Source organism: Papio anubis, chromosome 20 (genome assembly GCF_008728515.1).
Source record: "Papio anubis isolate 15944 chromosome 20, Panubis1.0, whole genome shotgun sequence".
Lineage (NCBI taxonomy): Eukaryota > Metazoa > Chordata > Mammalia > Primates > Cercopithecidae > Papio > Papio anubis.
The window spans coordinates 49,568,114-49,594,637 of record NC_044995.1 but is presented as its reverse complement, the minus strand read 5'-3'; the positions used below and the strand labels follow the sequence as shown (position 1 = coordinate 49,594,637).

General features: G+C 53.0%; 1 long non-coding RNA gene across 1 annotated transcript; it reads right to left on the bottom strand.

Annotated features, from left to right (window-relative positions):
• Nucleotides 1–1,673: 1,673 nt before the first annotated feature.
• Nucleotides 1,674–24,714, bottom strand: LOC108583214. Its single transcript, XR_001897568.3, has 3 exons — nt 24,562–24,714; nt 17,297–17,423; nt 1,674–1,714 (listed from the first exon to the last, which is right to left on the bottom strand). It is a non-coding gene; the product is annotated as an uncharacterized LOC108583214 (long non-coding RNA).
• Between the last annotated feature and the right edge of the window lie 1,810 nt (nt 24,715–26,524).

The following is a 26,524-nucleotide window of genomic DNA, read 5'->3' as shown; positions in this document are numbered from 1 at the left end:
GCGCTGGGCCTGCCCCCACGCCCTGGCCGACTGACCCCGGCGGGCAGGACGCGCGCCTGCTGCCTCCCCACCTGCCGCTATTTTATACACAGTGGCGCGGGCGGGGAGGGAGGGAGGGAGGGAGGAAGAGGAGGAGGAGGAGTGGAGGAGGGAGGAGGGAGGAGAGGAGGAAGGAGGGGAGGGAGGGAGAAGAGGAGGAGGAAAGGAAGGAGGAAGGAGAGGAGGAGGAGGGAGGAGGAGGAGGAAGGAGGAGGAAGGAGGGAGGAGGAGGAAGGAGGGAAGGAAGGAGGGGAGGAGGGAAGGAGGGAAGGAGGAGGGAGGGAGGAAAGTGGAGGAGGAAGGAGGGAATGAGGGAGGGAGGGAGGGATAGAGGAGGAGGAGGGGGCCAGGATGGAGGCGGAAAGACCCACACAGGAGCCCAATGGTAGGGACCAGACCAAGGTCCAGGGCCCGGACTCCAGACCGGGGATCCTAAACACTCGAGCACAGACCTCAGTGCGGGACCCCAGGCCTCGGACCTTGAATCCTAGATCCCAGACTCAACCCCAGACTTCAGACCCCAGCTTCTAGATCCCAGACCCCGGACCCAGGTGGTGGGTCCGCCCCGTGGCACGGGCTCCACTGTACAGAGACATAGCCTGAGGCCGGGAAGCTGCGGATGAGCGGGCAGAGTGCAGGCCTCGTTCTCTCACACTCAGCAGACGCCCGGCACCCTCTCCAGGTCAGTGTGGACGGAGCTGGGACTTCCCCAAAACGCTTACTATATACATAACGTCAAGGTAGACAAGTGCCACAAAGATTGAGGAACCAGGCTGGGCGCAGTGGCTCACGCCTGTAATCCCAGCACTTCAGGAGGCCGAGGCGGGTACATCACCTGAGGTCAGGAGTTCGAGACCAGCCTGGGCAACATGGCAAAACCCTATCTGTACAAAAAATACAAAAATTAGCCAGGCAGGCGTGGTGGTTCACGACTGTAATCCCAGCACTTTGGGAGGCCGAGGCAGGAGGATCACGAGGTCAGGAGATCGAGACCATCCTGGCTAACACGGTGAAACCCTGTCTCTACTGAAAATACAAAAAATTAGCCGCTTGTGGTGGCAGGCGCCTGTAGTCCCAGCTACTTGGGAGGCTGAGGCAGGGGCGTGAACCTAGGAGGCGGAGCTTGCAATGAGCCGAGATCGTGCCACTGCACTACAGCCTGGGTGACAGAGCAAGACTCTGTCTCAAAAACAACAGAAAAAAAAAATACGAAAATTAGCCAGGCGTGGTGGCCGGCACCTGTAATCCCAGCTACTTGGGAGGCTGAGGCAAGAGAATCACTTGAACCCAGGAAGCAGAGTTTGCAGTGAGCCAAGACCGTGCCATTGCACTCCAGCCTGGCAACAAGAACAAAACGCTGTTTCAAAAAAAAAAAAAAAGGCTGGGTGCAGTACCTCATGCCTGTAATCTCAGCACTTTGGGAGGCCGAGGAGGGTGGATCATGAGGTCAGGAGATCGAGACCATCCTGCACTCCAGCCTAGGCAACAGAGCGAGAGTCCATATCAAAAAAAAAAAACAAAAACAAAAAAAAAACTAGGTGTGGTGGTATGTACCTGTTGTCCTAGCTACTCAAGAGGCTGAGACAGGAGGAGCATCACTTGAGCCTGGAAGGTTGAGCTTTTCATGAGCTATGATTCCACCACTGCACTCCAGCCTGGGCAACAGAGGAAGATCCTGTCTCAAAAAAAAAAAAAAAAAGAAAATAGGGTATTAAGAAAACCCAAGTGATAATGCTATTTTCAGTTCTCCATGGTTGGGTGGTTGAGGTAGTTACAATTATTTTTTTTTTATTTTTTATTTTTTATTTTTAGAGTTTCCCTCTATCGCCCAGGCTGTAATGCAGTGACGTGATCTTGGCTCACTGCAACCTCAGCCTCTTGGTTCAAGCAATTCTCCTGCCTCAGCCTCCTGAGTAGCTGGGGTTACAGGTACCTGCCACCACGCCTGGCTAAGGCTAATTTTGTTTTGTTTTTGAGATGGAGTCTCGCTCTGTTGCCCAGGCTGGAGTGCAGTGGCACGATCTCGGCTCACTGCAAGCTCCGCCTCCCGGGTTCACGCCATTCTCTTGCCTCAGCCTCCTGAGTAGCTGGGACTTGCCCGCCACCACGTCCGACTAATTTTTTGTATTTTTAGTAGAGACGCGGTTTCACCATGTTAGCCAGGATAGTCTTGATCTCCTGACCTCGTGATCCGCCCGCCTCAACCTCCCAAAGTGCTGGGATTACAGGCGTGAGCCACCACGTCCAGCCAGCTACAATTGTTTTGAGTTATAATTTACAAGATCGTTATTTTTACTTTATTTTATTACTATTATTATTATTATTTTGAGGCGGAGTCTGGCTCTGTCTCCCAGGCTGGAGCGCAGTGACACAATCTCAGCTCACTGCAACCTTGGCCTCCTAGGGTTCAAATAATTCTCCTGCCTCAGGCTCGCGAGTAGCTGGCACTACCTGCCACCATGTTGGGCTAATTTCTATATTTTCAGTAGAGATGGGGTTTTGCCATGTGGGCCAGACTGGTCTCGAACTGCTGACCTCAAGTGATCCACCCACTTCAGCCTCCCAAAGTGCTGGGATTACAGGCATGGGCCACCACACCCGGCCAATTTCTACTTTAATTTTTAATTTTAATTATTATTATTATTTTTTTTTTTTTTTTTGAGACGGAGTCTTGCTCTGTCGCCCAGGCTGGAGTGCAGTGGCGCGATCTCGGCTCACTGCAAGCTCCGCCTCCCGGGTTTACGCCATTCTCCTGCCTCAGCCTCCCGAGTAGGTGGGACTACAGGCGCCCGCCACCACGCCCGGCTATTTATTTTTTTTTGTATTTTTAGTAGAGACGGGGTTTCACTGTGTTAGCCAGGATGGTCTCGATCGCCTGACCTTGTGATCCGCCCGCCTCGGCCTCCCAAAGTGCTGGGATTACAGGCGTGAGCCACCGCGCCCGGCTTATTATTATTATTTTTAAATAAAGTCTTGCTGTGTCGCCCAGGCTGGAGTGCAGCTGCAGGATCATGGCTCACTGCGGCCTTGAACTCCTGGGCTTCAGTAATCCTCCCCCTTGGATTCCCGAAATGCTGGGATTACAAGCAACTGAACCCAGCTTTTTCCTTCCTTCCTTCCTTCCTTCCTCCCTCCCTCCCTCCCTCTCTTTTACTTTTTTTTTTTTTTTTGAGACGGAGTCTCGCTGTGTCACCCAGGCTGGAGTGCAGTGGCCGGATCTCAGCTCACTGCAAGCTCCCTCACTTCTCCCGTGGTTCACGCCATTCTCCGGCCCTCCCCCAGCCTCCCGAGTAGCTGACTGCATGCTCACACCTCAGCCTCGCTAGTTTTTTTGTATTTCTTAGTGAGACGGGTTTCACCCATTAGCCAGATGGTCTCGATCTCCTGACTTGATCCCCCACCTGGCTCCCAAAGTGCTGGGATTACAGGCTTGAGCCACCGCTACCGCCACTTTTGACAGAGTTTCCCTCGATAGTTGCCCAGGCTGAAGTGTAATGAGCACTCTAACTCCATACAACTCACCCTGGGTTCAAACGATCTGCCTCTGTCTCAGCCTCTTGAGAAGTTAATACAGCCCCACTATGCTCAGCAGTAAATATATATATATGTATATATATATTTTTTTTTTTTTTTTTTTTTTTTTTTTTCGGAGACTGAGCCCTGCCTCTGTCGCCCAGGCTGAGGCAGTGGCCGGATTCAGCTCACTGCAAGCTCCGCCTCCGGTTCACGCCATTCTCCTCTGCCTCAGCCTCCTGGAGTAGCTGGGACTACAGGCCACTTTTCACCTCGGGCCTCTGGCTAGTTTTTGTATTTTTTTAGTGAGACGGGGTTTCACCCGGTTAGGCCAGGATGGTCTCGATCTCCTGACCTCGTGATCCGCCCGTCTCGGCCTCCCAAAGTGCTGGGATTACAGGCTTGAGCCACCGTGCCCGGCCTATATATTTTTTTTTGAGACAGAGTTTCACTCTTGTTGCCCAGGCTGGTGTGCAATGGTGCGATCTCGGCTCACCACAACCTCCGCCTCCCGGATGCAAGTGATCCTCCTGCCTCGGCCTCCTGAGTAGCTGGGATTACAGGCGCCACCATGCCCGGCTAATTCTGTATTTTTAGTAGAGACGGGGTTTCTCCATGTTGGCAAGGCTGGTCTCGAACTCCCGACCTCAGGTGATCCGCCTGCCTTGGCCTCCCAAGGTGCTGGGATTACAGGCAGGAGTCATCACAGCCAGCCTCTAAATGTCAACTTTCTTATCTCTCATTTCATACATTTGCAAAGTGACATATTTCCAGCCAGACCCTAAAGAGGACATCTGTGCAGTCCCTTCTAGAAGAGGTTCCAGAACAGGCATACCTGCCACGGTGATGGAAATTAACAAAACAGTAGATTGTCTGAGGAAAGGGTGAACTTTACAGAATGCTGAGATGTTCAAGTGTTGTATTTTTTTTGTTTTTTTTTGTTTTTTTTTTGAGACGGAGTCTCGCTCTGTCCCCAAGGCTGGAGTGCAGTGGCCGGATCTCAGCTCACTGCAAGCTCCGCCTCCCGGGTTCACGCCATTCTCCTACCTCAGCCTCCTGAGTAGCTGGGACTACAGGCGCCCGCCACCGCACCCGGCTAGTTTTTTGTATTTTTTAGTAGAGACGGGGTTTCACCGTGTTAGCCAGGATGGTCTCGATCTCCTGACCTCGTGATCCGCCCGTCTCGGCCTCCCAAAGTGCTGGGATTACAGGCGTGAGCCACCGCGCCCGGCTTTTTTTTTTTTTTTTTTAAGAGATGGAGGCCAGCCATGGTGGCTCATGCCTGTAATCCCAGCACTTTGGGAAGCTGAGGCAGGCAGATTACTTGAGTTCAGGAGTTCAAGACCAGCCTGGCCAACATAGTGAAACCCTGTCTCCACAAAAAATCACAAAATTAACTAGGTGTGGTGGTGCGTGCCTCTAGTCCCAGCTTTTGGGAGGCTGAAGTGGGAGGATGGCTACAGATGGGGAGGCTGAGATTGTGCCACTGCACTGCAGCCTGGGCGACAAAGTGAGGCCCTGCCTAACACACACACACACACACACACACAGATGGGATCTCACTTTGTTGCCCAGGCTGCTCCTGAACTCCTAGGCTCAAGCAATCCTCCCACTAGGACTCCCAAAACGCTGGGATGACGGGTGTAAGCCACCTGGCCATGTGGAGATTTCTTTTGTTTGTTTTGATTTGTTTTTTTGTGAGACAGAGTCTCACTGTGTTGCCCAGGCTGGAGTGCAGTGGCGCGATCTCGGCTCACTGTAAGCTCCGCCTCCCGGGTTCACGCCATTCTCCTGCCTCAGCCTCCCAAGTAGCTGGGACTACAGGCGCCCGCCACCACGCCCGGCTAATTTTTTGGTTTTTTCATAGAGACGGGGTTTCACCGTGTTAGCCAGGATGGTCTTGATCTCCTGACGTTGTGATCTGCCAGCCTCGGCCTCCCAAAATACTGGGATTACAGGTGTGAGCCACCGCGCCCGGCCTAATTTTTGTATTTTTAATAGGGGGGGGTTTCCATGTTGGCTAGGCTGGTGTCGAACTCCTGACCTCCTGATCTGCCAGCCTCGGCCTCCCAAAATACTGGGATTACAGGTGTGAGCCACCGCGCCCGGCCCACGAGATTTTGAGAGGGGTGTGAGTGAAACAGGTTCATGTATGTGCCTCAATTAACCAAACTACACTTAAGATTTGTGAGGCCGGGCGCGGTGGCTCAAGCCTGTAATCCCAGCACTTTGGGAGGCCAAGACAGAAGCGGATCACGAGGTCGGGAGATCGAGACCATCCTGGCTAACAGGTGAAACCCCGCCTCTACTAAAAATGCAAAAACTAGCTGGGCTTAGGTGGCGGGCTTCTGTAGTCCCAGCTACTTGGGAGGCTGGAGGTAGAGAATGGCGTGAACCCGTGGGAGGCAGAGCTTGCAGTGAGCTGAGATCCGCCACTGCACTCCAGCCTGGCGACAGAGCGAGACTGCCTCAACAAAAAAAAAAAAAAAAAAAAAAAAGATTTGTGCATTTGCTGTAGGTAAACCATGCCTCTCACTAGACCTAAACATATTACAGATGGAGATTATCTGCGAGGGCAGAAACATGAGCCCACCTCAGCAGCAGGGGTGGCAAGGGAAGCTTGCTGAGCCTTTTTGTTCTTTGTTACTGCTATTTTTATTTATTTTATTTTATTTTATTTTTTTGCTGGCTATTGAGCCAACACCTGCCCCAGTCCCTGGCACTGTGTTTTGAGCGTTTTTGAGTTTTTCCCCGGGTTTCTGGAACCAATCCCAGCCCTGTCTATGCGGTGGTGGCCTCTAGAGGGCGCCAGTCACCAAGCTGATGGCTGGATTTCCATTCATTTCTAGAGACGTGTGCAATTCATACAATAAAACTATCCTTGGCCAGGACGGTGTGATGTCATTTTCTTCCCTCCCACGGCCCCCTTTCCTCTCCTCTGGCTCCAGGATGCTCAGACTGGCTGGCTTTCTTTCTTTCTTTCTTTCTTTTTTCTGAGACAGTCTCACTCTATCTTCCAGGGCTAGAGTGCCGTGGTGCAGTCACAGCTCACTGCAGCCTCCACCTCCTGGGCTCAAGCGATCCTCCTGCCTCAGCCTCCTGAGTAGCTGGGACCACAGGCGCGCACCACCATGCCTAATTTTTTTTTTTTTAAAGAGTCTCACTCAGTTGCCCAGGCTGGAGTGCAGTGGTGTGATCTCGGCTCACCGTAACCTCTGTCTCCCGGGTTCAAGCGATTCTCCTGCCTCAGCTTCCTGAATAGCTGGGATTCCAGGCACCCACCACTACACCCAGCTAGTTTTTGTATTTTTAGTCGAGACACGGTTTCACCATGTTGGCCAGGCTAGTCTCAAACTCCTCACCTCAGGTGATCCTCCTGCCTCAGTCTCCCAAAATGCTGGGATTGCAGGCATGAACCACCATGGCAGCCAACACTAGGACTTTCATTCAGGAATATTATGCACACCAGAAAGACCTGATGTGGACGAAAATATTTAAAGAGTTCACAAAAAATTTAGAGGGAGCAACTGAAGGAGATTAGAATATGCCATGTCAAAATATGCCAATTTAGGAACTGGGTGCAGTGGCTCACGGCTGCAATCCCAGCATTTTGGGAGACTGAGGCAGGTGGATCACCTGAGTTCAGGAGTTTGAGACCAGCTTGGCCAACATGGTGAAACCCTATCTCTACTAAAAATATAAAATTAAGGCTGGGCACGGTGGCTCACGCCTGTAATCCCAGCACTTTGGGAGGCCGAGGCGGGCGGATCACGAGGTCAGGAGATCGAGACCACCCTGGCTAACACGGTGAAACTAAAAAATACTGGCCGGGCGCGGTGGCTCAAGCCTGTAATCCCAGCACTTTGGGAGGCCGAGACGGGCGGATCACGAGGTCAGGAGATCGAGACCATCCTGGTGAACACGGTGAAACCCCGTCTCTACTAAAAAAATACAAAAAACTAGCCGGGCGAGGTGGCACGCACCTGTAATTCCAGTTACTCGAGAGGCCGAGCCAGGAGAATCCCTTGAACCTGGGAGGGAGAGGCTGCAGCAAGCCAAGATCGCACCGCTGCACCCCATCCTGGGTGAAAGAGGGAGACTTCCTCATGAGATAAGAGAAGGTAAGATAAGATAAGCCAAGCCTCAGGAGGAAATAAAGCAGAGACCTTTGGATTGAATTGTGGCCAGGACAGAAGGGGGCATGTCAACCTCTCTGTCTCACTGGGCTCTCCTTGCCCTTCAAGTGCTGGCCCTGACCCCCCTTCTCTGCAAGCCCTGCCCACCAGCCCCTCTCCCTGGCTACAGGGAAAAGCCAATGCTGGCGGATGCCTGGGGACAGCCATGTCCTGGCCACCTGGCCCAGCCCCCCGCTGGGGCAAGCAGTGAGGCTCTTCCTTGTGGATTTCAGGTACTCTCATTGGCAATGAAGGGCTGTGTGCCTAGTTCCTTACAGCTGTGTCACCTGAACAGTTCTACCCAGAAGGGGTGTGACTCCTCTGGCCTGTAGCATTTAATGGCCAGGGCAAGACCCTCCAGAGACCTGTCCTGTGTGCTGCATTGGAGGTGATGGCTGTGAGCCAGGAGTGAAGAGATGTGGGCAGAGCCACAGCCTCCCAGCAATAGAGCTGGAAATCAACCTGTGGGTGGTTTACACTTCATTTTTTGTTGTAGTGGTAAATAAAATACATGCAATATAAATCTGCCTTCTTTTGTTTTGAGATGGACTCTCACCCTGTCACCCAGGCTGAAGTGCAGCGGCAGGATCTCGGCTCACTGCAACCTCCGCCTCCTGGGTTCAAGTGATTCTCCTGCCTCAGCCTCCCAAGTAGCTGAGATTACAGGTGTGCACCACCACGCCCAGCTAATTTTTGTATTTTTAGTAGAGACAGGGTTATGTCATGTTGCCCAGGCTGGTCTTGAATTCCTGGGCTCAAGTGATTCTTCCCCTGTCTTGGTCTCCCAAAGTCCTGGGATTACAGGTGTGAACCACCGCGCCTGACTCTGAATATTTTTTGTTTTTTGGTGGGGGATGGAGTCTCATTCTGTTGCCCAGGCTGGAGTCCAGTGTCACAATCTCGGCTCACGGCAACCTCTGCCTCCCAGGTTCAAGCCATTCTCCTGCCTCAGACTCCTGAGTAGCTGGGATTACAGGCGCACACCACCACATCTGGCTAATTTTTGTTTTTTTTTTTTTTTTTTTTTCAGTAGAGATGATGTTTCACCATGTTGGCCAGGTTGATGTCGAACTCATGACCTCCGGTGATCCGTCCACCTCAGCCTTCCAAAGTGTGGATTACAGGCATGAGCCGCTGCACCTGGCTTGCTTGCTTTCTCTTTCTCTCTCTCTTTCTTTCTTTTTCTTTTTTCCTTCCTTCCTTTTCTTTCTTTCCTTTTCTTTCATTCCTTACTTCCTTCCTCCCTCTATCCCTTCCTCCTTCCTCTCTCCTTCCTTCCTTCCACCCTCCCATCCTCCCTCTTTTTCTTCTTTCTTTCCTTTTTTTTTCCTACCTTCCTCTTTCTTTCTTTCTTTCTTTCTTTCTTTCTTTCTTTCTTTCTTTCTCTTTCTTTCTTTTTCTTTCTTTCCTTCCTTCCTTCCTTGTTTCCTTCCTTCGTTTTATTTCTTTCTCTCTCTCTTTCTTCTTCCTTTTTTTTTTTTTTTCCTGAGACAGGGTCTTGCTCTGTCACTCAGGCTGGAGTGCAGTGATACAATCATGGCTCACCCACTGCAGCCTCGACTTCCTGGGCTCAAGCAATCCTCTTGCCTCAGCCTCCCAAGTAGCTGGGACCACAGGTGCACACCACCCCACACGGCTAATTTTTTTTTATTTTTTTTGTAGAGATGGGGCTTCACCATGTTGCCCAGGCTGGCCTCAAACTCCTGAGCTCAAGTGATCCTCCCACCTTGGCCTCCCAAAGTGTTGGGATTACGGGCGTGAGCCCCTGGCGTTAAGTCCTTACAGGAGAGTAAGGTGTGTGCAGGTAAACCAGATCCCAGGTGGGCATCTCCCACCTGAGGTCTACATGACACTGCCTCAGCACACCCGGCGGTCGCTTGGTTCCAAGAAGGCAGCCATTGGTCTCTTCCTTCCCATCAGGAGGCCGAGATCATTCTTTCAGCTCCTTGAATCTGAGCTGGCTTTGACCAAGAGAAGATGATGGAAGTGACTGCGCCAGTCCCTGGCCTCAAAGTTCCTGCTTCCTTTCTCCGAGGTCACTTGTGCTTATGGAAGCCCTGTGTCATGCAAGAGATGTGACTGCTGGGCATGGGGGTCACGCCTGTAATCCCAGCAGGTTGGGAAGCTGAGGCGGGTGGATCACCTGAGGTCCAGCAAAACAAAAACAAAAATGAGCCAGGCGTGGTGACGTGCGCCTGGAATCCCAGCAACTCGGGAGGCTGAGGCAGGACAATGGCTTGAACCCGGGAATCGGAGGTTGCAGTGAGCCGAGACTGTGCCATTGCACTGCAACCTGGGTGACAAGAGCAAGACTCCGCCTCAAAAAAAAGAGATGACGGGCCAAAGCAGTGGCTCAAGCCTGTAATCCCAGCACTTAGAGCTCTACTTGACGGATCACGAGGTCAGGAGATCGAGACCATCCTGCATAACACAGTGAAACCCTGCCTCTACTAAATACAAAAACTAGTCGGCGAGGTAGCCTACAGTCCCAGCTACTTAGAGCTGAGGTCGAGAATGGCGAACTCCGGGTAGGCGTGAGGCGCGAGCCAGATCCAGCCACTGCACTCCAGCCTGGGCGACAGAGACCTGTCTCAAAAAAAAAAAAGGCCGGGCGCGGTGGCCTGCCTGTAATCCCAGCACTTTGGGAGGCCGAGACGGGCTTAATCACAAGGTCATCAGGAGATCGAGACCATCCTGGCTAACCCGGTGAAACCCCGCCTCTACTGGGGTAAAAGTACAAAAACCAGCCGTACAGGCGGGCCAGAAGTCCCAGCCACTGGAGGCTGAGGCAGGAGAACATGAACCCGGAGGCTGGAGCTTGTAGTGAGCTGAGATCTGGCCACTGCACCCAGCCTGGCGACAGAGCTTAGACTCCGCCTCAAAAAAAAAAAAAAAAAAAGAGATGTGACCACGTCACTGTGTGTGAAAAGCCATGAAGGGTGGAACATGCCAGCCATGAAAACAGAGAGCAGAGAGAAACCAGAGAGCACAGAGGGGTTGGACGTGTCTGAAGAAGCCTCCTTGTTGGGAGGCCAAGACAGGCGGATCACCTGAGGTCAGGAGTTCGAGACTAACCTGGCCACCATGGCAAAACCCCGTCTCTACTAAAAATACAAAAAAAAAAAAAGGCTGGGAACCGTGGCTCACACCTGTAATCCCAGCACTTTGGGAGGCCGCGGCGGGCAGATCACAAGGTCAGGAGATCGAGACCATCCTGGCTAACATGGTGAAACCCCATCTCTACTAAAGATACAAAAAAACCAGCCGGGCGAGGTGGCGGGCGCCTGTAGTCCCAGCTACTCGGGAGGCTGAGGCAGGAGAATGGCGTGAACCCGGGAGGCGGAGGTTGCAGTGAGCTGAGATCGCACCATTGTACTCCAGCCTGGGTGACACAGCGAAACTCCATCTCAAAAAAAAAAAAGCCAGGCATGGTAGCACATGCCTGTAATCCAATCTTCCCATGTACTCAGGAAGCTGAGGCAGGAGAATAATTTGAACTGGGGAGGCACAGTTTGCAGTGAGCCAAGATCATACCACTGCACTCCAGCCTGGACAACAGAGCAAGATTCTGTCTCAAAAAAAAACACAACAAACAAATAAACAAAAAGAAGCCAACTCGAGTGGATCCTCCTTCCCAGTGGCCTCAGCCAACGCTGCGTGGATCCGAACATATTGCCTAGGCGGGATGAACCACCCAGCTGATCCCTTCCCAAACTCCTGACCTACAAAATCCTGAGCAAAATAAAATGGTTGCTTTTGAAACCACCCCCATGGGGTTGACACAAATTGCACGCTAGGTTCTGGGCAGAAGCACAGGTAGAAGGAAGCATGACGCAGGCTGCACTCTGGCCCACTTCTTTGGTGCTAACAGACACAGAGCTCTGGACTCTGAGAACGTGTATCCTGTTGCTTCTGTAGAAAGGATTTCTGATGTTAGGACTCTAAGACTGTTGAAGAATTGATCTGGGGACCGGGTGCGGTGGGTCACGCCTGGAATCCCAGCACTTTGGGAGGCTGAAATGGGCAGATCACGAGGTCAGGAGATCGAGACCATCCTGGCTAACACGGTGAAACCCCATCTCTACTAAAAATACAAAAAAAAAAAAAAAAAAAATTAGCCAGGCATGGTGGCGGGCGCCTGTAGTCCCAGCTACTCGGGAGGCTGAGGCAGGAGAATGGTGTGAACCCGGGAGGCGGAGCTGGCAATGAGCTGGGATCACGCCACTGCACTCCAGCCTGGGCGACAGAGCGAGACTCCGTCTCAAAAAAAGAAAAAAAAAAAAAATTGATTTGGGGTCAGGTACAGTGGCTCAAGCCTGTAATCCCAGTGTTTTGGGAGGTTGAGTCAGGGTATCGCTTGAGCCCAGGAATTCCAGACCAGCCTGGGGAACATAGCAAGCCTTTGTCTCTACAAAGAATTTTAAAACATTACTGGAAGTGGTGTCACGTGCCTGTGGCTTCAGCTACTTCAGAAGCTAAGGTGGGAGGATTGGTTGAGCTGGGGAGGTTGAGGTTGCAGTGAGCTAAGAGCAGGCCACGGCACTGCAGCCTGGGTGACAGAGCGAGACCCTGTCTCAGAAAAAAAAAAAAAAAGAATTGATTACAGGATCTCTGATGTTAGACTCATAAACCTCTCTTTTTGTTTTTCTTTTCTTTTCTTTTCTTTTTGAGACAGAGTCTCACTCCATTGCCCAGGCTGGAGTGCAGTGGCGCGATCTCGGATCTCGGCTCACTGCAACCGTCACCTCCCGGGTTCGAGTGATTCTCCTGCCTCAGCCTCCTGAGTAACTGGAATTACAGGCACCTGCCACCACGCCCGGCTAATTTTTGTTTGTTTTTGTATTTTTAGTAGAAACGGGGGTTTCACCACATTGGCCAGGCTGGTCTTGAACTCTTGACCTCAAGTTATCTGCCCACTGCAGCCTCCCAAAGAGCTGGGATTACAGGTGTGAGCTACTGCACCCGGTGCCTATATTTTCATTCTGGAAACTAAGACGGTTCCTGACACACAGTATACCAAATATATGTCACTTCTTTTATGATAGGAGGGCAGGAGGAAGGGAGAGAGGAAAGGATAAAGAGAGTGAAAGAGGTTGGGCGCGGTGGCTCACACCTGTAACCCCAGCACTTTGGGAAGCCGGGGTGGGCGGATCACCTGAGGTCAAGAGTTCGAGACCAGCCTGACCAACGTGGTGAAACCCCATCTCTACTAAAAATACAAAAAAATTAGCCGGGCATGGTGGCTCATGCCTGTAATCCCAGCTACTGGGGAGGCTGAGGCAGGAGAATCCCTTGAACCTGGGAGGCAGAGTTCGCAGTGATCCAAGATGGCGCCATTGCACTCTAGCCTGGGCGACAGAGCACGACTCCATATAAGGAAAAAAAAAAAAAAGAAGATGCCGGGCGCGGTGGCTCACGCTTGTAATCCCAGCACTTTGGGAGGCCGAGGCGGGCGGATCACAAGGTCAGGAGATCGTGACCACAGTCTCTACTAAAAATACAAAAAATTAGCCGGGCGCGGTGGTGGGCGCCTGTAGTCCCAGCTACTCGGGAGGCTGAGGCAGGAGAATGGCGTGAACCCAGGAGGCGGAGGTTGGAGTGAGCCGAGATCACGCCACTGCACTCCAGCCTGGCGAGAGAGTGAGACTCTATCAAGAAAGAAATAAAAGAAAGAAAAGAAAGAAAGAAACAAACAAACAAACTGGCCAGGTATGAATAAAGTGGGTGAATTGTGTCAATGCCAACAGCCAGGTTACAACACTGTAATAGACTGTTGCAAAATGTTACCATTGGGAAGAAACTAGGCACAGTGTTACTTCTTACAACTGCATGTGTTTCCAATCATTACAGCAACAAATTCAATTACAAAATATATATATATTTTGAAACATGATCCAGAGTGCAGTGGCATGATCACAGCTCACTGCAGCCTCAAACTCCTGGGCTCAGTTACTTCTCCCTCACCTCAACCCTACAAGTAAAGGAAAATCACAGCATGACCACACCCGGCTAATTTTTTTTTTTTTTGCAGACAGAGTCTTGCCGGCAAGGGCGGGAAGGGTCAAGCCCAATCCCAGCACTTGGGAGGCTGAGACGGGCGGATCACAGGTCAGGAGATCGCAAGACCATCCTTACACTGACGGGTGAAACCCCGGCTCCCTACCAAAAAACACGGGGAGGGGGAGAATTTGCATTGGGAGCTATACCCGATGTAAAATGACGAAAGATGGGTGCAGCACACCAACAAGGCACAAGTATACATATGTAACAAACCACAGAAAGTACATGTACCCTACAACTTACAGTATAATAATAATAAATAACTTAAAAAATAAAAAAAATAAAAAAAAATAAAAAAAAATAAAAAAATAAAAAAAAATAACACGGGAGAGTGGCGAGCCAGAAGTCCTGAAGGAGGCTGAAGCAGGATCGGCGGGACCGGAAGGAAGCAGTGAGCTGGAGACCCGCCACAGACTCCAGCCTACATGACAGAGCGAAATTCATCTCCAAAAAAAAGTGATGAGTTCCCTGCCTACCACCCAGGCCGGAAGTGCAGTGCCGATCCCAGCTCACTGCAAGTTCCGGCCTCCCGGGTTCACGCCATTCTCCTGCTCTCTTCAGTTTCAGTTGGGAGTAGCTGGGACTACAGGCCCTTCCGCCACTCACGCCTGTAGCTTAAGTTTCAGGCTTCTTAGTAGAGACGTTTCACCTCGCTGGCCAGGATGGTCTCGACTCCTGACCTCCTGATCCGCCTGCCTCCCCCAGTGCTGGGATTACAGTATGGAGCCACCACTACAACACCCTGCTAATTTTTTATTTTGTAGAGATGGAGCCTACTACATTGCCCGGCTGGTCTCTAAACTCCTGCTCAAGCAGTCCTCCTGCCTTGACCTCCAAAAGTGCTGGGACCACAGGCATGAGCCACCAAGCTTGACTATTATTATCTTTTTTTTTTTTTTTTTTTGAAAGAGTCTCGCTTTGTCACCCAGGCTAGAGTGCAGTGGCCGGATCTCAGCTCACTGCAAGCTCCGCCTCCCAGGTTCATGCCATTCTCCTGCCTCAGCCTCCCACATAGCTGGGACTATAGGCACCCGCCACCTCGCCCGGCTAGTTTTTTGTATGTTTTTTAGTAGAGACAGTGCTTCACCGTGTTAGCCAGGATGGTCTCGATCTCCTGACCTCGTGATCCGCCCGTCTCGGCCTCCCAAAGTGCTGGGATTACAGGCTTGAGCCACCGTGCCCGGCCGACTATTATTATCTTGAGGAACGATGCTGCTGGTGACCCTCGGCCTACATTTCGTGCCCAGGCAAGGGCCCTGCCTGCCTCCCCTGTGTCCTGGCTGGAAGTGGTGGCTGTGAGGGTTTCTTAATGTTGCCTGCCTGGCCCTAGGCCCACAGGGAAGGGATGAAGTCATTCCTGGGAGGGCAGGACTGCTGGGTGAAGGACCAGGGACTCTGCAGGGGTGAGTCAAGTTGGCCAATGAGCCCCTGTACAGAGTGGCCAGGGCTGGAACCCACCTCATCATGTAGCCTCCTTGCAAGGGGGGACACTTTGGTTCGGTTTTGGTTTTTGTTTTGTTTTTGAGGCGGAGTCTTGCCCTGTCTCCCAGGCTGGAGTGCAGTGGCGTGATCTCAGCTCACCGCAACCTCTACCTCCTAATTGCTTAAACTCCTAGGGTTCAAGCAATTCTCCTGCCCCAGCCTCCCAAGTAGCTAGGACTACAAGTGTGCACCACCACGTCAGGCTAATTTTTGCATTTTTAGTAGAAATGGGTTTCACCACGTTGGCCAGGCTGGTCTCCTGACAAGTGATCCACCTTCTTCAGCCTCTCAAAGTGCTGGGATTATAGGCGTGAGCCACCGGGCCTGGCCAGGTGACACTTTTACCATGCAGATAAAATGCTGCAACCCTGTTTGTGTTTCTGACGGCTGGGGGCGGCAGGGACTCACTGACTCCAAGCTGGGCACTTTCCACACGTCTGTGGAAGCGGATTTGGGAACCTGAGGCCTCTGTGGCCCCCCAAACCAAGGCTGTGGGGGTTGACCAACCCCCTTTACTTTTTCTTTTCTTTTTTTCTTTTTTAAGAGATGGGGTTTCACTATGTTGCCCAGGCTGGTCTCGAACTCCTGGGCTCACTGAATCCACCCACGTCAGCCCCTTAAAGTGCTGGGATTACAGACGTGAGCCACCGTGCCTGGCCCAGACACGCCCTCTTTTTTTTTTTTTTGAGACGGAGTTTCACTCGGTCACCCAGGCTGGAGTGCAGCGGCGCGATCTTGGCTCACAGAAACCTCCGCCTCCCGGGTTCGAGTAATTCTCTGTGTCAGCCTCCCAAGTAGTTGGGATTATAGGCACCCACCACCACACCCGGCTAATTTTTTCTATTTTTAGTAAAGACGGGGTTTCACCATCTTGGCCAGGCTGATCTTGAACTTCTGACCTCATGATCCACCCATCTCGGCCTCCCAAAGTTATGGGATTACAGGCATGAGCCACCACACCTGGCCGACAAGCCCTCTTTGTTGGTGTCTGTACCTTCTGCCATTTCGCAAAAGGTGCTCACAAAAGGGAAACTGAGGCAGGACATGGTGGTTCACACCTGTCACCCTAGCACTTTGGGAGGTCAAGGCAGGGGGATCACTTCAGCCCAGGGACTCCAGACCAGCCTGTGCAACATAGTGAAACCCCATCTCTACAAAAAATTACAAAAATTAGCTGGGTGTGGTGGCGCACACCTGAGGTCACAGTTACTTGGGAGATTGAGGTGGGAGGATGATTTGAACATGGGAGGTCAAGGCTGCAGTGAGCCATGACAGCACCATGGCACTCCAGCCTGGGTGACAGAATGAGTCCTTATCTCAAAAAAGGGAAACTGAGGCAGGGGAGTGCTGGAACTGTTGCCCTCACACTTCATACGGGGAAACTGAGTCTCCCTTGGGGTGGTGGGATGAATGTACCCCAGGGCATCTTCCCAAGGCTGCCCACAAACCCCAAACCCTGCGTGTCAGGGAGTGAAATGTTTGCTTGATAGAAGGAACGAACACAGCTAGAAATGGAATGAATAAAGGGCCGGGTGCGGTGGCTCAAGCCTGTCATCCCAGCACTTTGGGAGGCCGAGACGGGCGGATCACGAGGTCAGGAGATCGAGACCATCCTGGCTAATAGGGTGAAACCCTGTCTCTACTAAAAAATAACAAAAAACTAGCCGGGCGAGGTGGCGGGCTCCTGTAGTCCCAGCTACTCGGGAGGCTGAGGCAGGAGAATGGCGTAAACCCGGGAGGCGGAGCTTGCAGTGAGCTGAGATCCCGCCACTGCACTCCAGCCTGGGCGACACAGCGAGACTCCGCCTCAAAAAAAAAAAAAAAAGAAAAAAAGAAATGGAATGAATAGGGCAGGTGCCCCTGGGGAGTCAGTGAGGTTCCAACCCAGGGGTGCCAGCTTCTATCGGGCCACCCAAACCCCGGATGGGAACACTTGTGTCAGCGGGTCCCCCAGCTCACCCAGGCATCCGTGACACAGGGAGCCAGCCCTCCCACCCTCCCTCCCTTCCTCTCTCCCGCAAGCTTACCCCAACCCAGCTTTGACCAAGGAGGTAGGTCCTTCCTCACATCTGACTTGATTCCATCACACTTCACTTTAAATAGGTTTCTCATTCTTCAGGGTGAGGCAGAGACCAGGACACGCCACAGGGTTGCCTTTGGCAAGAGGACAATTAAAGGCCAGAATGAAAGGGGCTGATTCAGCAGGAGGGATCCCTGTGGTTCGTGACAATGGCAGGAAATAAAATGTGTGTGCGTCCTTCCACTCTGCAGAGGGAGGAGAGAGATCCTGCTGGCCTCCTCCCCGCCCTGGGGCAATAAATCAACCCTCAACACATTCTGTTTTTGTTTTGAGAAGGAATCTGGCTCTGTCACCCAGGCTGGAGTGCTGGCACAATCTCGGCTCACTGCCGCCTCCATCTCCTGAGTTCAAGTGATTCTTCTGCCTCAGCCTCCCAATAGCTGGGACTACAGGCGTGAGCCACCATGCCCGCTTAATTTTTGTACTTTTTAATAGAGACGGGGTTTCACCATGTCGGTCAGGCTGGTCTCAAACTCCTGACCTCATGATCCGCCCGCCTCAGCCTCCCAAAGTGCTGGGATTACAGGCGTGAGCCACCGCACCTGGCCGATCCTCAACACATTTATTGAGCACTTATTGTGTTCCAGACCCTATGCAGACTTGATCCTGTTGACTCTTGAATTCATTATTATTATTACTTTATTGTTTTTTACAATAGAGATGGAGGTCTCACTATGTTGCCCAGGCTGGTGTCAAACTCCTAGCCTCAAGCGATCCACTGGTCTCAGCCTCCCAAAGTGTTGGAATTACAGGCATGAGCCACTGTGCCCAGCCATTATAATTATTATTATTTTATTTTTTTTGAGACAGAGTCTCACTCTGTTGCCCAGGCTGGAGTGCAGTGGCCGGATCTCGGCTCACTGCAAGCTCTGCTCCTGGGTTTACGCCATTCTCCTGCCTCAGCCTCCCGAGTAGCTGGGACTACAGTAGCCACCTCGCCTGGCTAGTTTTTTTGTATTTTTTAGTAGAGATGGGGTTTCACCACGTTAGCCAGGATGGTCTCGATCTCCTGACCTCGTGATCCACCCATCTCGGCCTCCCAAAGTGCTGGGATTACAGGCTTGAGCCACCGCGCCTGGCCTATTATTATTATTAATTGAGACTGGGTCTTACTTTGTTGCCCAGGCTGGAGGGCAGTGATGCGATCATAACTCACAGCAGCCTCAAATTCCTGGGCTCAAGGGATCCTCCTGCCTCAGCCTCCCAAGTAGCTGGAACTACAGGCATGCGCCACCACACCTGTCTAATTTTCGTATTTTTTATAGAGATGGGGTCTCATTATGTTGTCCAGTGTGGTCTTGAACTCCTGGGCTCAAGTAATCCTCCCACCTCAGCCTCCCAAAGTGTTGGGATTACAGGCATGAGCCATTGCATTCAGCCTAAATGAAATTATTATTATTATTATCCGTCCAGGCGTGGGGGCTCACACCTGTAATCCCAGCACTTTGGGAGGCCGAGGCAGGCGGATCACCTGAGGTCAGGAGTTTGAAACCAGCCTGGCCACCATGGTGAAATCCTGTCTCTATTAAAAATACAAAAATTAGCCAGGCATGGTGGTGGTCACCTGTAATCCCAGCTACTTGGGAGGCTGAGACAGGAGAATCACTTGAACCTGGGAGGCAGAGGTTGCAGTGAGCCAAGATTGCACGACTGAACTCCAGCCTGGGTGACAGAGCAAGACTCTGTCACACACACACACAAAAAAAAAGGCCAGGTCTGGTGGCCCACGCCTGTAATCCCAGCACTTTGGGAGGCCGAGGTGGGCAGATCATGAGGTCAGGAGTTCAAGACTAGTCTAGGCACCATGTTGAAACCCTGTTTCCACTAAAAGTACAAAAATTAGCCGAGCGTGCTGGCACACGCCTATAATCTCAGCTACCCGGGAGGCTAAGGCATGAGAATCTCTGCAACCCAGGAGGCAGAGGTTGCAGTGAGTGGAGATCTCGCCACTACACTCCAGCCTGGGCCACAGCGCAGACTCGGCCCCAAAAATAAAAAAGGTCGGCCTTCTGCCTGTAATCCCAGCACTTTGGGAGGCCGAGACGGATCACGAGGCCAGGAGTTCAAGACCATCCTAGCTAACACGCAGAAACCCGCCTCTACTAAAAAATACAAAACCAGTCGGGCGAGGTGGTGGGCTTGTGAACCCCAGCTACCTCGGAGGCTGAGGCAGGAGAATGCATGTGAAACCCGGAGGCGGAGCTTGCAATGAGCTGAGATCCAGCCTCACTGCACTCCAGCCTGGGCGCATACAGCAAGACTCCCGCCTCAAAAAAAAAAAAAATAAAAATAAAAATAAAATAAAAAATTAGAAAAATAGCTACGCCAGGTCTAAGCCTGTAATCCCAGCACTTTGGGTATGCCTCAGTAGACGGGGTGATCACAAGTCAGGAGATCAAGACCATCCTGGCCAACAATACAGAAACCCCCTGGGCTCTCTACTAAAAAAATACAAAAAACTAGCCGGCGAGGGTGTATGGCGCCTGTAGTCCCAGCTACTCAGGAGGCTGAGGCAGGAGATCATGAACTCCGGAGGCTGGAGCAGTGAGCTGAGATCCAGCCACTGCACTCCAGCCTGGCACAGAGAGCTTGGTGACCCTGTCTCAAAAAAAATAATAATAATAAAATAAAAATAAAAAATAAACATATACCGTGAACGGGGTCTCTTGGCCCTCTTTCTCGTCTCGGTCTATCCTCAGAACCTGTGGCTCGTCCCTCGCCTCTGTGGCCTGCCATGCAGCTGCACCTCGGCACAATTTTCTCTCGTGGTTTTAGCTTTTCTGAAAAATCAGTTTAGTCTGCCTACCACAGCCGCCTTGCTTCCCTGTAGGCACTTTCCCAAGGCACAGAGAGTCCTGTTCAGCGCCGCCTCTCTTTGTGGGATTGGCCAAGCACTTCTTGTTAGAAAGGCTCCTTTGGGGCCGGGCGTAGTGGCTCACGCCTGTAATACCAGCAATTTGAGGCTGAGGTGGTGACTACCCAGAGGTCAGGGGTTCGAGACCGCCCTGGCCAACATGGTGAAACCCTATCTGCTAAAACAAAAACAAACACAGGCCATACACACACACACACACACACATACACACACACACACCCAGTTAGCTGCCAGTCTTGATGGTCCATGCCCGTAGTCCCAAACTACTCCAGGAGTTGGAGACAGGTGAATTGCTTGAACCAGGAGGTGGAAGTCGTGAAAGAGCCGAGATTGCACCACTGCACTCCAGCCTGGCAACAGAGGGAGACACCGCCTCAAAAAGAATCTGAAGTTTACCGGGCGTGGGGAGCCGCTTGTTCTTAGCACTTTGGGAGTGGTTGGCGCTGGGAACATGCAGGTCATCAGATTAATATTGGCTAACACGGTGAAACGCTGTTCCCACCAAAAATACAAAAAAATTGGGCCGGGCGCGGTGGCAGGTGCCTTTAACCCAGGAGAACAGGTATGTGGAGGCGTTCAGGCGTGAGCTGAAGATCACGCCACATCAGACTCCAGTTTAACAGAGCGAGATCGCCCCAAAAAAAAAAAAGAACCTGGGTTTCTGCTAGGAACGTTCACTATGTTTGCAGGAGCTTATTGTAGCATTTGGGAAAAGTTTTTTGGTTGTTGTTGTTGTTTTTTTTTTTTTTTTTTTTTTGAGATTTGAGTCTGTTCTTGCAGTCTGGTTGGAGGTGGCAGGGAGCGGATCTCGGCTCACCGTGGCCTGGGCTCTCCCGGAGCCATTCTCCTGCCTCAGCCTCCGGGAGTAGCTGGGACTACAGGCTCTCACCTCGCCCGCTAGTTTTTTTTTGTATTTTTAGTAGAGACGGGGTTTCCACCGTTAGCTGTGATGGTCTCGACCTCCTGACCTCGGGATCCTACTCCGCCTCGCCTCCCAAAGTGCTGGGATTACAGGCTTGGAGCCACCACACCGGCCCTTTTTTTTTTTTTTTACAGAGTCTTGTTCTTCTTTGTCGCTCCAGGGCTGGGGTGCAGGTGATGGCCCCCAGTTCACTGCAACCTCCACCTCCCAGGTCTTCAAGGATTTTTCCTGCCTCAGCCTCCTGAGTAGCTGGGATTACAGGTGCCCGACACCACGCCCGGCTAATTTTTTTACTTTTAGTAGAGACAGGTTTTCACCACGTTAGTCAAGCTAGTCTCGAACCCCTGACCTCAGGTATCTACCTGCCTCTGCCTTCCAAAGTGCTGAGATTACAGGCATGAGCCACCACGCCTGGCCAAATACGTATTTTTTTTAAAGAACAGCTTTGGGGTTTCGAAGAAATTGTGAAGGTCACAGGGTTTCCGCACAGTCCGCACCCCACACCTGGTTTCTCCAACAATCTGTGTGTGTGCTGCTGTCTTTTTTTTTTTTTTTTGAGACGGAGTCTCGCTCTGTCACCCAGGCTGGAGTGCAGTGGCACAATCTCGGCTCACTGCAAGCTCCGCTCCGCCTCCCGGGTTCACGCCATTCTCCTGCCTCAGCTTCCCAAGTAGCTGGGACTACAGGCGCCCGCCACCACGCCCAGCTAATTTTTTGTAATTTTAGTAGAGACGGGGTTTCACCATTTTAGCCAGGATGGTCTCGAACTCCTGACCTTGTGATCCACCCGCCTCGGCCTCCCAAAGTGCTGGGATTACAGACGTGAGCCACCGCGCCCGGCCATGTGCTGCTGTCTTTTCAAAGGATCCCGAATCACTGCTGCCATGTAGAGGTGATTCTGCCATGAAGGATTCAGTTTGCTCCCGCCCCTGACCCGGTGGGACACATGCGCGAACCCTGGCCTGGGCACCTGTGAGCCAGAGCTGGTGGTTCCCTTCACAGAGGGGCAGACTGGGCTCTGGAGGCTGGGGATGGCCTCGGTCACAGCCTGTGAAAGCCTCCCAGTTCCTCCAGCTCCAGAATTTTCCTGCCACTCTACAAGAAGAGACTGGAAGAGGGCGGGATTGGCAGAGAGGAAACCACAAAAACAGGATTGAGAGCAGCAGCTCAGAAGACAAGCTGTTCCTGGCAGGCGGCCGGGGGCAGGCAGCGGTCAGCGGGGGGGCCTGGCAGGGCCGGGCGGGGCTCGGTGCCACCTGGGAGGGAAGTGACTTGGCCTATGGGACCGCCCACACTTCCTACACACAAGTCAGGCTGGGCAAGGGAGAAGGACAGCAGGCCAGGGAGCCCTGAGGATGGCCGGGTGGGGCCGTCTGTGCGCTTTCATTCATTCATTCATTCATTCATTCAATCTGTTATGTGTGAGGTCACAAACTAGGACAAAGGAGGAGACAGCTGAGCTCAGCCCACCTTCCAGTGTGGCGGATGAGTAACCCAGGGCGAGAAACGTTCACAGATGGTCATGCGGGCTGTGACGTGGCCTGAACTCCTAGGGAGCACCTGCAGAAGTGCTCCCAGATCCGCGGCTGAAGGGTGCAGGGGAGAAACCAAGTGCAAAGGATGTTGGGGAGGCCCCGCTGGAAGGGGGAGCAGGTGCATAGACCCTGCATCCAGAAGCAACTGGGGCCGGAGAAATTGAGAGGAGGGCAGGGTTTGAGGGGGAGGCTTGGAGGCTGGGAGCCCTGAGCCTTGAACTCCTGGGCTCAAGCAATCCTCCCACCTCAGCCTTCCAAAGTATTGAGATTACAGGTGTGGGTCACTGCACCCAGACTAAATAAAATTATTATTATTGTTATTATTTGAACCTAAACTAGGTGCCAGGGCAACCAAGAGCACTTTGTTTTTGTTCCGTGGGCAATGGGGAGCCATGGGAGGTATTAGAGCAGGGGAGGGCCATGATCGGTTTTAATTCACTAGGAGAAAGGAGGCAGAGGCAGGAATGGGAGCTGGAAGGTCAGCAAGGAGTCTGGGGCCTTGGCCTGGGGTAGCAGTTGCAGGAAGGACAAAAGTGGGGGTGATTTTGAGAGGAGACTTGGGAGTTGAGATTCAAAGGGTGTGATGGGGGGAAAGGAGGAGAAGACAGGGAAGACCAGAGCCAGGAGAGAGAGAGACCCCAGGGATGGGGCTGAGGAGGGAGCGCTGTCTGCAGCTTGGACGAGGCTCAGCCAGGTTGGCCGCAGCACCCAGAGAAAACCTGGGGGCTTGGGCCCTGTGGGTTTCTGGGGGCTGCTACTGTCAAGGGTAGAGGCCAGACCCCACCCTGTGCTCATCTGGCCCAGCCCTCTGTTCTCCAGATGGGGAAACTGAGGCCCGGGTTGGCAGTCCTTATCTTGCCAGCTCCATAACCCCTGCTCCAGGGGACAGCTCGGAACCTCGATTTCCAGTCTGTGCCTTGAGGCTGTGGGGGAAGCTAGCAGAGGACCCTGGCCCCTCCCTCCCACTGCAGCTGCAGAACAGGGCTAGAAGGACTGGACTGCATGGGTCGTGGGGTTCAGTCAGGACCATGGGGTGGCCACGAAGTGCCCCGCAGGGGGTGACAGACCCCCCCCCAGTGCCCGGCCCACCCTTCACCTCCCCCAGCAGTCAGCCCTGCAGGGCTGGGCCCCTCCCGACCATGGCTGTGGTCTCTGCTCCAACTGGGTCTCCCAGGAGCCCTCCTCCTCTAGGCCCAGCTGGAATCCATCCCCGGGCCATTCACATGAAAAGTCCAGAACAGGCAAATCCCCAGAAACGGAGAGTGTACTAGTGGCCCCTGGGGGCTGGGGAGGTAGGGAGAGGCGGTGACTGCTGATGGGACAGGCTTGCTTTCCCAGGGGATGAGAATGTTGCAGAATTGGATTAGAGGCAAAGGTTGCACAACTTTACATGTGCTAAAAAAAACCATTGAATTTTAGACGAAGTGGGTGAATTACGGTGCTGAGTTTTTTTTTTTTTGTTTTGTCTTGTTTTTTGAGGCGTCTGCCTATGTTGCCCAGGCTGGAGTGCAATGGTGCAATCTCGGCTCACTGCAACCTCAGCTTCCTGAGCTCAAGCGATTCTCCTGCCTCAGCCTCCCTAGCAGCTGGGATTACAGGCACCTGCCACCACGCCAGGCTAATTTTGTATTTTTAGTGGAGATGGGGTTTCAGTGTTGGCCAGGCTGGTCTCAAACTCCTGACCTCAGGTGATCCTCCCACCTCGGCCTCCCAAAGTGCTGGGATTACGAGAGTGAGCCACCGCGCCCGGCCAGGTGCTGAGTTTTATCACAGTAAAACGGTTATCCGAAAAAATAAAATGCTGCCTGGGTTCCCTGTTGCCTTTGGGGTGCAGCCCCCTCCCCCGCCGTGGTCGAGTGTGTCCCCCACACGGTGCTTACTCTCGCGCTCCAGCCTCTCGGTGTGCGGGTACCATAACCTTCCTTCCCCTCCTCACGCCTTCTCCCACGCAGGCTCCTGGCGCAGGGCAGGGAACCCTCCCGTCCTGAGCGCCATCTCTCTGGCCTCCAACCCGCTCCGCTTCCAAAACCCGCCCCTCCAGACCTCAAGCCCCGCGTTTCCAGGCCCAGACTTGGCCCCAGACATAAGCCCCGCCCCTCTGGGGCAAAAGCTCCGCCCCCCAGGCCGTAAGTCTCTGCCTTCCAGGCCTCAGACCTCACCCGATACGCAAGCCCCGCCCCTTCTGGGAACCTCCCCCATGCCCCGGCCCCTCCAGGCCTCAAACCTCGACCCAGACGAGGCCCCGCCCCTTCAGATTCCAAGCTCCGCCCTCCAAGTCCACGGCTCCGCCTCCAAATTATAAACCCCCATTCCCAGACCCCAAGTCTCGCCCCCTCCAGGCCTCAAGTCCCGCCCCCTCAGGCGACGTCATCGGTTTCTTTGTTGCTGGGTTTCGTCGCTGCACTGCGCTACCAGCCTGTAGCTCACCTGGCTGCCCTTGGATCCCGCTTGGATCCAGAAACTGAGGCACACAGTAGCCTGGACACAGCTGGGATTTCAGCCCAGGCTGGCCTCCTTAACCACCAGGCTTCGCTGTCCTCCTTCCGCTCCCGCCTCCAGGAAGCCCTTCCTGGTCTACACCCAACCCCGGGATGTGAGGTCAGCCCTTGGCCGTCCAGCTCATCTTCTCTGCCACCAGCCCCAGCACAGAGTCCTGACTGCAACAAAAACTTAATAACGGCTTGGCGAGTGAACCCTAGAGCAGGCAGGGGCCGGCCATGCGCGGAAGGTTAGAATTACTAGGACTTGTTAGGTCTCACAGTCTCAAGGTAGAGGCAACAACGTCTGTCACCCTCTCCCAGGAGGAGACCCTGCCCTCCCCCTCCCTTGAACCTGGGCGGGCCTCGCGCCTCCTGTGAAACCAGAGAAGGTGGCCGGGGTGGCGCCGCCTGACTCCCCAGCAGGTCAGCCTGGCAGCTTCTGCTTTGTTCGCTTGGAACCCTGCTTACTGGAGACCGGACTGGGAACACAGCTGCCATGTTGTGAGGGAGCCCAAGCCACACGGGGAGGCTCCCTGCAGGCGCTGGTCCCCGTTCACAGCTCGCAGCTGAGCCCTGGCTGGGTGTGGGGCTCACGCCTGTTATCTCAGCACTTTGGGAGGCCGAGATGGGCAGATCACCTGAGGGCGGGAGTTCGAGACCAACCTGACCAACGTGGAGAAACCCGACTCTACTAAAAATACAAAATTAGCTGGGTATGGTGGCACATGTCTGTGATCCCAGCTACTCGGGAGGCTGAGGTGAGAGAATCGCTTGAACCTGGGAGGTGGAGGTTGCGGTGAGCTGAGATCACACCATTGCACTCCAGCCTGGGCAACAAGATCGAAACTCCGTCTCAAAAAGAAAAAAAAAAAAAATTACAAAAAATTAGCTGGGCCGTGGTGACACACGCCTGTAATCCCAACTACTCAGGAGGCTAAGGCAGGAGAATCCCTTGAACTCAGGAGGCGGAGATTGCAGTGAACCGAGACATAGCACCACTGCACTCCATCCAGCCTGGGCTGTGAGTGAGATTCCGTCTCAAAAAAAAAAAAGGAAAAAAAAAAGGACAGGGTCTCACTCTATCACTCAGCCTAGAGTCAGTGGCATGATCACGGCTCACTGCAGCCTCAACCTCCTGGGCTCAAGTTGTCCAACTGCTTTGGCCTCCCATGCAGCTGGGACCACGGGTGTGCACCACCATGCCTGGGTTTTTTGTTTTGTTTTGTTTTGTTTTGTTTTTTGAAACAGAGTCTTGCTCATCGCCCAGACTGGAGTGCAGTGGTACCATCTCGGCTCACTGCAGCCTCCGCCTCCCAGGTTCAAGCAATTCTTGTGTTCTTGTGCCTCAGCCTCCTGAGTAGCT